The sequence below is a fragment of the Amblyomma maculatum genome, chromosome 2 (genome assembly GCF_055883805.1).
Source record: "Amblyomma maculatum isolate TAMU_Amacu chromosome 2, ASM5588380v1, whole genome shotgun sequence".
In the NCBI taxonomy this organism is placed as follows: domain Eukaryota; kingdom Metazoa; phylum Arthropoda; class Arachnida; order Ixodida; family Ixodidae; genus Amblyomma; species Amblyomma maculatum.
In genome coordinates, this window is record NC_139345.1 from 191,053,661 (window position 1) to 191,064,844 (window position 11,184).

Consider the following 11,184-nt stretch of genomic DNA (forward strand, 5'->3'; position numbering starts at 1 on the left):
CGACTATATGCGCAAGAAACAAACGACCACGGTCGGTGAGCAGTTGGCGGGGAGCTCCATGGACGAGTATAACGTCGTAGAGGATAAAAGCAGCGATATCAGTTGCACAACTGTTTGGTATTGCTCGTGTGACCGCGTAGCGTGTGGTGTAATCAGTGGCCACTGCAATCCATTTGTTCCCCGATGCGGCCGGTGCAAAAGACCCTAAAAGATCCATACCCACTCGAGAAAGTGGGTCTAGGGGGATATCAGTCGCCTGCAGAAGTCCACCTGGTAAAACAGATGGCTTTTTCCGGCGTTGACAGCGGTCACAAGCAGCCACGTAGCGGCGGACTGCGCGGTATAGGCCTGGTGGAAAGAACCGACGGCACACATGGTCGTATATGCGAGAGACGCCTAGATGACCCGCTGTGGGAACGTCGTGAAGCTGTTCAAGGACGGCTGCGCGTAGGGGCTGAGGGACTACTAGTAGAAGGTCGGGGCTATCAGTTCGCATATTGTGCCGGTATTATGTGCCGTTGTGGAGCACAAACAAACGAAGGAAAGGGTCATGGCGATCGGCGCTGAGGCGATTGATAATTCCACGAAGTTGAGGGTCCTGGCGTTGCTCACGGCGAATGATGGAAATGTCAGAAATAACATGCAAGCGTCATTTTCACATTCAGTTTGGCTTGGCGGGTCGGCAGGATTACGGGACAGGCAATCGGCGTCTCGATGCAATTGGCTGGACTTATAGACCACTGAAAAATTGTACTCCTGAAGGCGCAAGGCCCAACATCCAAGGCGGCCAGTAGGGTCTTTGAGTGTAGGAAGACAACACAATGCGTGGTGGTCAGTGACTACAGTGAATGGCCGGCGATACACGTAAGGACGGAACTTCGTAATGGCCCAAACTAGGGCTAAGTCCTCACGTTCTGTTACGGAATAATTCTGTTCGGCCGCAGACTGGAGTCGGCTGCAATAGACGATGAAGCTAGGGGAACCGAACTGACGTTGTGCGAGAATGGCAGCTATTTCACTACCACTTGCGTCGGTGCGTACTTCTGTGGGCGCTGCCGGATTGAAGTGAGCGAACACTGGCGGACCGGTGAGGTGGCCAATAAGAGCGGCGAAGGCGGCCGATCGTTCGTAGCCCTAGGAAAAGGCGACCTCTTTTCTCAGACGCTATGTAAGTGGACGGGCGATTTCCGCGAAGTTTGGTACAAATCGCCGGAAATATGAGCAATGTCCGAGGAAGTTACGCACGTCGCTGCGAGATATCGGTATATCAAAACCACTTAGAGCGCGAATTTTGTCGGGGTCCGGCTGGATGCCATATGTGTTGACCAATTGTCCTAGGACCTTGAGTTCCAGGCGACGAAAGCTACACTTCTTTGAGTTCAACTGAATGCCAGCTCATCAGAAGATGTCAAGAATAGCCGAAACATGGTGGATGCGGCCCTCAAAGGTTGATGAAAATAGGATGACGTCATCGAGGTAACACAGACATGTGGTCCATTTGAACCCGCGTAGTAAGGAGTCCATCATGCGCTCGAAGGTCGCAGGGGTGTTACATAAGCCGAAAGGCATCACCTTGAATTGGTAGAGGCCATTCGGGGTGACAAAAGCTGTTTTTCACGGTCTCTTTCGTCAACAGAGATCTGCCAATATCCAGAATGGAGATTGATGGAGAAGTATTTGGCACCATGCTGGCAGTCGAGGGCGTCATCGATTCTTGGAAGAGGGTACACGTCTTTCTTTGTTACCTTGTTTAGGTGTCGATAATCTACGCAAAACCTCCAGCGGTTGTCTTTCTTTTTGACGAGTACGACCGGAGACGCCCAGGGGCTGCTCGACGGCTGAATAATGTTGCTGGCCAACATTTTCTATACTTTTTCCTGAATGATCAGGCGTACCGAAAGAGCAACTCTGTAAGGCCGTCGGTGAGTAGGGCGGGCATCTCCAGTAGTGATGCGATGTGTGACAACGGACGTTTGGCCCAGGGATCCGTGACCGAAATCAAAAATACCGCTGCATGACCGCAAAATGCCGGCAAGGGCATTGGCATGTTCAGGATGCAAGTCAGAGGCAACCACAGCTGAGACGCGGTCCTCCGGACTATGTGACAGGACAGGTTGGACATCTCGACGTGACGCCGCAACAAGCCAAGGGCTACCTGCCAGCTTCTAATGCGCGGGCGCACGACTCCCGTTTCCGATGGAATTAAAATAGGTGCAACCAACCAACCAATCTCGGCGTGACGGACGGACACCACTGCAGATATAGTTGAGCTGGACAAAGGTAACAGCTCGGCATGAAAAATGCCCTGCGGGTAAACTTGCGAAGACATGCTGAAGTTTAGTACGAGAATGTAGGTGACATTATTCTCGACGTGTAGACTGTTATGAGGTAGGACGATGTTGCGGTGTAGTGTCGTCGGTGATGGGGTTGACAACATAGTCGCCGTCAGGAAGGGAAGGAAAAGGTGACATGGGCACGTATACTGCCTCCTCGGGAGGTAGGCGTGTAAATATACTGGAGCGGAGGCGAGGCTGGGAGTGGTCAGCACTAGGGTCGTGATCACAATGGGGCAGGGCTAGGCGCAGAAGTCCAAAGGAACAGTCAATGAGAGCGGAATGGGCAGTTTAAAAGTCCAGGCCTAAAATGACGTCTTGAGGACAAGTAGTAAGGACAGCGAAGAGCACAGGGACGTGGTGGCCGGCTATGCTAACGCGCCCAGTGGACATTCCGATGATGGTAGCAGTGTTGCCATCATCAACACGAACTGTAGAGGTGTTAGTGGGCGTAAGAACGTTTTTGAGGCGCTGGCGGAACGACGAAATAAGGACTGAAATATGGGCTCCAGTGTCACTGAGAGCGGGCACAGGAATCTATCTACAAGGACATTGATCAGGTTGCGCCGTGTTGCGATGGTCGATACACAGTTTGCTGTCCGGGTTGGTAATGCAGCGTCACGTCCGGGTGCTGGGTTGCCTAGTTTCCCGAGTAGGGGCCTTGGTACGTTGTGGACAAGCTGCGGCGAGGAGTAGGCGATCGGGAACGGTGGGCTTGAGGCGATGGCGAATGGCCAGCACGACGGGCTTGCTCAATGTTCATGGTACGAAGCTGTGCTGGGGTGACAGAAACGCGCCGTGGTGCATAGTAATCATGGCGGACAGGACTGTAATAGGGGCGAGATGGGGGAACAGAGCGGCTGCGTCAATAACGGGACGTATGGGCAGCCCGACAGCAGACGAAGCAAATAGGCCTATCGTCATATACTCCGAAGGATTGCGGGTAGGGTAGCGCGGTGTGTAGGGCGAGCTTGTGGCAGCAGCAGCAACCACTGGTATTGGCTGTGGTGCAGGGGGTGGCGTGGTAGGATTGGAGACGAGGCCCGCAAGCGCGAATTCGTGGCGGTCGACAGCTTGTATCAAAGCTATTGTTGCCTCTGGAGAAGGTGATGTAAGTGAAACAGGAGTCAAGGCCTCGATTTCCATGCGGACGATGGTAGTGAGGTTATTCTGTCTTAAATTCTGCTGCAAAGTGGGCACATCGTCACGTGAGGATGCAGTCGCGGTGTTGGGAAGGCGCGAAAACCGATAGACGATGCGGCGTTGTTTCACCTGTTGGAAACAGCGACAGACGTAAAGGACTGAGTGCACCGTACAGCAGTCTTTGCAGAGAAGTATGTTAAATGCATCATCAGCGATACCCTTAAGTATATGGCCCACTTTATCATCTTCGGTCATGGAGGTTTTCACCTTCGACACAGGGCGAGAACGTCCAATATGTAGGCGAGGTGTGATTCGGTTGACGATTGAGCACGAGTAGCCAAGGCTTTTTTGGCTGCTAGAGCTCGCCCAATCAGCTTGCCGAACATATCCTGATGTTACTGTATGCGAGTCCACTATGCCACGTTCAAATTTTGCTTCGAGCGCTGAGATTTCGGATAGGTTCTTGTTTATCTCGATTCATTCTGGTCGCAGTTTGAACATATTGCTGGACTTTTCCCGTGACTTGTGACAATTTCTCACGTTGCACAATTTTGCGTGTTTTCTGTAGATCTATTCCTAGTTTTGAACGAACGCTCCTGGATACCACAGCATTTTCCAAGACGAAAAACAGAACTGTAATGTACGCATGATCACGTTAGCTCGTCATCGTCAATAACTTCGTGACAAGATGGACACTGTTCACTACCAGCTGAGCTAAGGACTAACCATGAAAGAGCAGTTCATCAAGGAGAACGGCAGCAGCGGTAAGACTATGACAAAAAAATAGTAATAAGTAATTCAACTTTCACTCACCTGTAACATTTTGAAAATACATTTAAAGCTGGACATGCAGATCCGTGTCACTGCAAGTGTTGTGCCTAAAATATAAAAGCCGGTGCTGCTTGTCCCTCCTTTTGTAGGTTACGGATTGCGAGGCTGGGACACGTGGTTTCCAGAGCTTTTCCCTAGCAGTCAAAGGTGATAATTTTGATGCTGTCTTTTTTTTTGTGCTTGTACGATGACCGATTCTGTAACACTGTAGAAATAGGTTTAAAGCCGGGCATGTAGATTCGTGTGAAAACTTCTGCTGGTGTCCAAAATAAAATGAAGTTTCATTTGAGTTGGCGTTAAGGTTGATGACATCGTACAGAGCTATGGAACAGAAAATGGTAGCTGTAACGTTGAGATTGAAAGCGTATAGAGAGATAACACGCAACATGCATTCTATTGGATACCAAAACAACTGGGCATCGGCAAGACTTGTAGTCCGGAGAGAAAATAACTGATGGTCTCTAAAGGTTATAAAGTGGATAATTAAGGGAAAGAAAGCGCCGCATGGGGAAGCAGAGCGTTATGTGAGCGAATGAGGTGAAGACGTTTGCAGGGTGAAGTAGGTGCCGCTTGCACAGCAATGGGTTATTTGAAGCTGTATGGGAGATGCTTGCATGGGTAATGACGATGAGTGTAGAATGAAGTCGCAGTAGTCCGCTGTCATACAAATTCGTATTTGGAGGTATTTCGTTTTGACATGCCTAGTGACCGAAGTAGGTATCCCTAGCAAATTATGAAAATAAGGAGGCGCGGATTGTGAGCGCCGCTGCACTAGCACAATCAGATCTGTTTGAGTTAGCATTGCTTTTAAATGAACGCTACGCCATCTTATGAAGATCGAGGAAACCGGTCCATTAGAACAATCGAGGGGATATGACATCTGCCAGACAGCAAAACAGTGGTCTTCATAAAAGCATTAGACTAGTCATGTTAAGCTTTGCTTATGGGAGGAAAGAATGTATCGTCATACGTACGTACTACTAACAACGTTCCAGTGAGATTCGCTCCGATAATGTTGCCGTCAAATGTAATTATCCAAAGAGAACATGCGTCTGGAGGAGCAGGAATAACTTTATTTTATGCCCGACGGGGTTTAACGCAACCAGGCCTAGGTCTACCACGTGGGAAACTCTAGATCTTGTCTCTTCGCCATCATAAGGGCCTCCTGTATGACCCAGAGTTGGTCGCTGAAGCTGGGGCTGCGAAGAGCGGCTAACCAGCTCGACGAGAGGGTTTAAGGATTAACGCCTTACAATCGTGCTTTGCACTCCCAGAGTATGTGCTTCTGTGTTGCTATGTTTGTCTTGCATACCTTGCATGTGTTGGTGTCATATATTTTAGGGTAAATTCTGTTGTACTGAAAAGGGTTCAGATATATATTTGTTTGTGCATGCCTCCACATGACTGCCTGAATCTGTATAGTTTGCTGCTAGGCGGAGGGAAGGTCCGGCGGGGCTAGGTAGCAGGCTTTGGTTAAGTTAATAAAGCTCATCATTTTCTCGCTCTCCCCTTCTTCGCCATGACTCACTCCGGCACGGTAAGCGAGACTTCGTGCTACGGAGTGAGCGACTTCGTTGAAGTTGGTGATATGCGGAGAGGCATTCCCCATACGTACCGTGAACCAAACTAGCTTGACCTCGTTGCTCGGTGATAGTTTCCAGTTCTTGATTATTGGGCAGGCTTCCATGGATATTATCCCCTCGGCATAAATCTTTATTGCCGTGCGCGAGTCGCTGACAACCATCCCGCAATCGGGATCAGATATGGCAAGTCGATGGCTAATTCTTCGGCCACTTCAGCGTCTCGGGCCTTTATGCTGACGGAGTGGACAAGCGTTCCGGCAGTGTCAACGACCGCGACAGCGTATCGTTGATCGTCTAGATATCCGGCAGCATCCATGAAGCACGCTTCCCTCGCTGTTTGAAATCTCCGCAGCAGGGCCGCGGCTTTAGCCATTCTCCTGCCTTGATTATGCGTCGGGTGTACATTTCTCGGAACTTTTGCGACTCGAATGCCCTCCCTTACGTTCCGCGGGATTACTTATCTCCCCCGTGTTGACAGTGGTAGCCAATGCTCAGCCGCTCTAGTATGTGTCGTCGAGCTGCGGTGGTCGTCAGTCTTTATAGCTTCGATATGTTCTGCGATTTTTGTGAGTTCGTCCAAAGTGTTGTGGATTATTAGTTGTAGCAGGAACTTGGTTCTAGTCGAATCTGGCAGTCCATGCGCCGTCTTGTATACCCTGCGTACATTTACGTCTATTTTGTTCTTCTCCGCCTTGTACCAGTTGTGAAAGGTAGCTATAGGTTATGTGGCATATGACAAAGGATTGCACGAGTCGTATCAGGTTCTCCTCCCTCATGCCAGTTCTCGTATTGGTGACTCTCTTTAGTAATCTCATTGCATCGGTAGTCTTGTGTGTAGGCTTATTGACCGTCTCACAATTTCCGCCGTTGGATTTTATTATCATGCCTAGAGCTTTGATTCTGTTACGATAGGGATCGTTCCGCCGTCACTCTTGTTTTACCTGGTTTCTTCGTATTCTGTCTTCTTTGATCCCCTGGGCGGTCGTCCCTTCTGCTTGGGGTGGTATAGCAGGAGCTCAGACTTCTTGGGGAGCCCCGTTTTATTACTCAGATATTTTTATACGACGTCTATCGCTTCCTGCAGCGAAGATTCGAGCTAGCCGTCACTGCCACGGTTGACTTGGATCGTGATATCATCCGCGTATATTGTGTGATATGCATTTTCTACTTCGAGCTTCTTCGCACTAGAAAAGGTAACGAGTCTTTGTCAAGCTGAAACCAAAAGGTGTGATTGTAGGCAAAATTGTCAAAAAATGTTTTATCAATTTTGATTCTAAATTAGTATATCTCAAAACGTGCTTGAAATTACATGCGCAAATGAGATGGTCATGTGAGAATTCCCAATAGGTTTCAGTATAAACTAAATTGCTCGGACAAATTTGTAACATCACTTCCAGTACTTTTCTAAACAAGGCGCTATTCGGTTCATTACCACTTTACCAACCAAATTGTACAAGATGCGAAGATAAAATGCCAAAACACTGGAGCATGGCTGCTCAGTATTTCTCCTCACATGGCTGGTATTCTAAACCCCCCGCAGGGGGCATCTGTTAAAGCAGGTGTTTGTGTGTTTTGTGCGACACCACGGACCCCGAGCACCCACGCTTAGCCGTGCGTGGCATCGTCGTGTCCGGGGAAAAGGGGATCCTGGTGGTTGAGCCGATGCCAAAAGTTTGGACCCTTAGGGCCCCTCGGCGGAGGCAACACACCACTTTGGTCCACGCTTCCCATAGACGGCACCTTCGGGCTGACCCACCCGGTGGAAATCGGCAGTCGCCTTTTCCTATCCTCCCCTCCATCTTTCACTTTGCTATTTTCTTTCTCAGAACTTTCCTGTCTTCTCTCTTCTCGTTTTTTCATTTTTCCTGGCGGCGAGGGTTAACCTTGTGTGGCTAACCACCCTGCGTTACGCCGTATTTGGTTATAGTCAGAGTGTACAGCTGATGTGGCCAGGACTCTTTGTACAAACTCCTTTCCCGTCCCCTTGTTGGGCTCCATGGTGGGTGGCTGCCCCTTTGGCCGAAAAATAACACATTTTATGGCTGCTTCTATTTCTGGAACTGATCACCCTCTCAAAAGAGGGCGGACCGATGTAACCCATGAATTTTTCCAAGAAACAACAGTTTTCCCAAAGTACTATGTGATACATACTGAAGAAGAGCAAAAATCAGCCAGAATTACCTCCCCATTCATAGTTGAGAAATCACTGACAAGTGCACTAGGTGCAGGTTACAGGGGGAAAAAACTGGCAAGTGGAGACCTACTGCTAGCATTGAAAGACTACGTGCAATACTCGAAACTGTCCAACCTTGAGTCTATAGGGGACATACCTCTCGATCACTGCTCATCGATCACTGAATACTGTCCGAGGTGTGATTTCAGAAAATGATTTCATACACTTGACAGAAAAAGAACTGTTAGAAGGACTTGCTGATCAGAACGTTCTAAATGTCCACAGGATTAAGATAAGAAAAGAAAACAAAGAAATCCCGACGAAGCACATTGTCCTTACATTTGCTTCCAGTGCTCTCCCTGACACCCTTGAAGTAGGCTACCTGAAGATAAGTGTAATACATTATATACCAAATCCTAGACGATGCTTCAAATGCCAGAAATTCGACCACGGCGCACAGAGTTGTCGCGGTCACCGAACTTTTGCGAAATGCGCTTCAAAAGAACACTCAACTGATAAAAGCACCGAAACCACATTGCAGTGTGCTAACTGTGAAGGAGAACACCCTGCTTATTCAAGGTCTTGCCCCACGTGGAAAACTGAAAAAGAAGTAATCACTATCAAAACAAAAGAAAACTTGTCATATAAAGAAGCGCGACAAAAACTGGCTACTACTCCTGCTTTTCAGTTCACTGCAAAACCAACTTATTCTGGTATGGCACAACGGTGCGGGATGGTGGTGGTGGTGGAAACGTTTATTGGTTAATTGGAGTTTGGGAGTGCCACACCAGCATTTAGCACCTGCCCAGGCCACACAGAGTGAGCCTCGGGCAGGGCTACCCGCGCTCCAGGTGGAAGTGCCTCATGCTGCTCCCGCACCTCCATCTCAAAAGAAGGCTATGTAGTCCTCCGGGTTGACAGGCCTGAAGGTCTCTCCTCATGAGGCGAGGCCTAACACGAAAGAACACTTATCTGGGGCGCGCTCCTCCGCTGCCTCTGAAGAGGAGGCAATGGACACGAGCCCTGGTAGGGCTGTGCATTAGACGTCAGACGGACGGCGGCACAGCTTAGACCGTCAAAAAAAAAAGACAGGCTCCGAGTCGTTGGGCCAAAAAAAAAAAAACCTAAGCTAGTTTTAACATTTTCATAAAATAAGATGTCGTGTATAATACATTGGAATTGTAGAGGACTACTAAATAATTAAAGCGACATAAAGGACATCCTGAATACATTCTCCCCATTGGCTTTATGTCTCCAGGAAACCAACTTAGGTCCTCAGAACAAAAATTTCCTTAAGAATTATAAAATCATCCGCCAGGACCGGGAGCTGTCCAGCAGACCCTCGGGTGGTGCAGCCATCGTAGTGAAAACTGGAGTCGCTGCTCAGGAGCTGACTCTTAATACCAGACTTGAAGCGGTAGCAGCCACATTATTAACACATAAAACCCTCACAGTATGTTCAGTATACCTCCAACCACACCTCAAGATAGAACTAGATGATTTAAAAGACCTTTTACAACAGCTTCCCGAGCCATATCTTTTATTTGGTGATTTTAATGGTCATTCATGTCTTTGAGGCAGCGAGCAAACAGATACTCGTGGTCAGCTTAAAGAAGATTTTATTTTATGCAGCAATGTGTGTCTCCTAAACTCTTGCAATCCAACATACTACTCCCCAGCCACAGGCAAAGCGAGTGGTTTAGATCTGTCTTTTAGTTGACCGTCTATTTTTACCGATTTTAAATGGGAAGTTTTAAATAATCCATACGGAAGCGACCATTTTCCTGTCATGATAAGCTTATCATTCTCACCATCAGTCATCCCAACAAACCCCAGGCGGTGGAAACTGCATTTAGCTGACTGGACTTTGTTCAGACAACAAGCCAGTCTAAATGAAATAGCTTTAGATAAAAGTGATATAGACAAAATGAATTAAATGTTTACAGTATGCATTCTTGTGGCAGCACGTCTATCTATTCCCCAATCCCCAGGAGTAGTGCACCAAAACCACAAAGTCGACACAGGACTGTAAAGAGGCCAACAAAGAACAAAATAAAGCCTGGGGTATTTTTCGGAGATACCCAACCCATGAAAGTCTGACAGTTTTTAAAAAAGCAAGAGCTAAAGCTCCATATATTCGTCGTAATGCCGAAAACAAATCATGGCAGAAGTATGTCACATCTATAAACAGCTCCACAACATAAAAAAAAACGTGGGAACAAATTCATAAACTAAATGGCAGCTTCTCCCCATTCACAATTCCAATCCTCAGAGCTCCTAATACACAGACAAGCATCGAAGAGCAAGTTAATATACTAGGGGAGCATTTGCACAAAATTTCGAGTTCTGCACACTATGCAGAAACATTCTTAAAGTACAAGGACAGGGTTGAAAAATATAGGCTTCCGACGAGGGGCAGCACGAACACACCATACAATAGGTTGATTACGCTGCAAGAATTGAAGGATGTTCTCGCTCGCGGTAAAAAAACTGCACCTGGTCCTGATGAGATTCATTATGAGATGCTCGCCCATCTATAAGAAGCGTCTGTAGAAGCGCTTCTGAGGTTTTTAACAAAATCTGGGTACTAGCTAAAATACCGGAGGCTTGGAAAAGAGCCATAATTGTGCCGTTCCTAAAACCCGGCAAGCCGCCGACCTGTCCTGGGAGTTACAGGCCTATAGCCCTAACTAGTTGTTTAGCAAAAGTTTTTGAAAGTATTTTAAACACTAGATTAACCTTTATTTTAGAATCATGTAAACTTCTTAATATTCATCAGTGCGGTTTTAAAAAAGGATGCTCAACTACAGACTACTTAGTGCGCCTCGAAAACACTGTCCGCGAATCGTTTATACATAGACAGCATTGTCTCGCTGTTTTCTTCGATCTAGAAAAGGCATATGATACAACTTGGAGATTCGGCATCCTACGTGATCTAGCAGCTTTGGCATCCGTGGTCGAATGCTCAGTGTTTTAAAAGACTTTTTTTCACATCGTTCATTCCAAGTGTGCCTCGGTACCACCTTGTCAAGAAGCTTCATTCAGGAGAATGGGGTACCTCAGTGGTGCATTGTAAGCACAAAGCTTTTTGTCGTAAAAATCAATTCTATTACCAATGAAA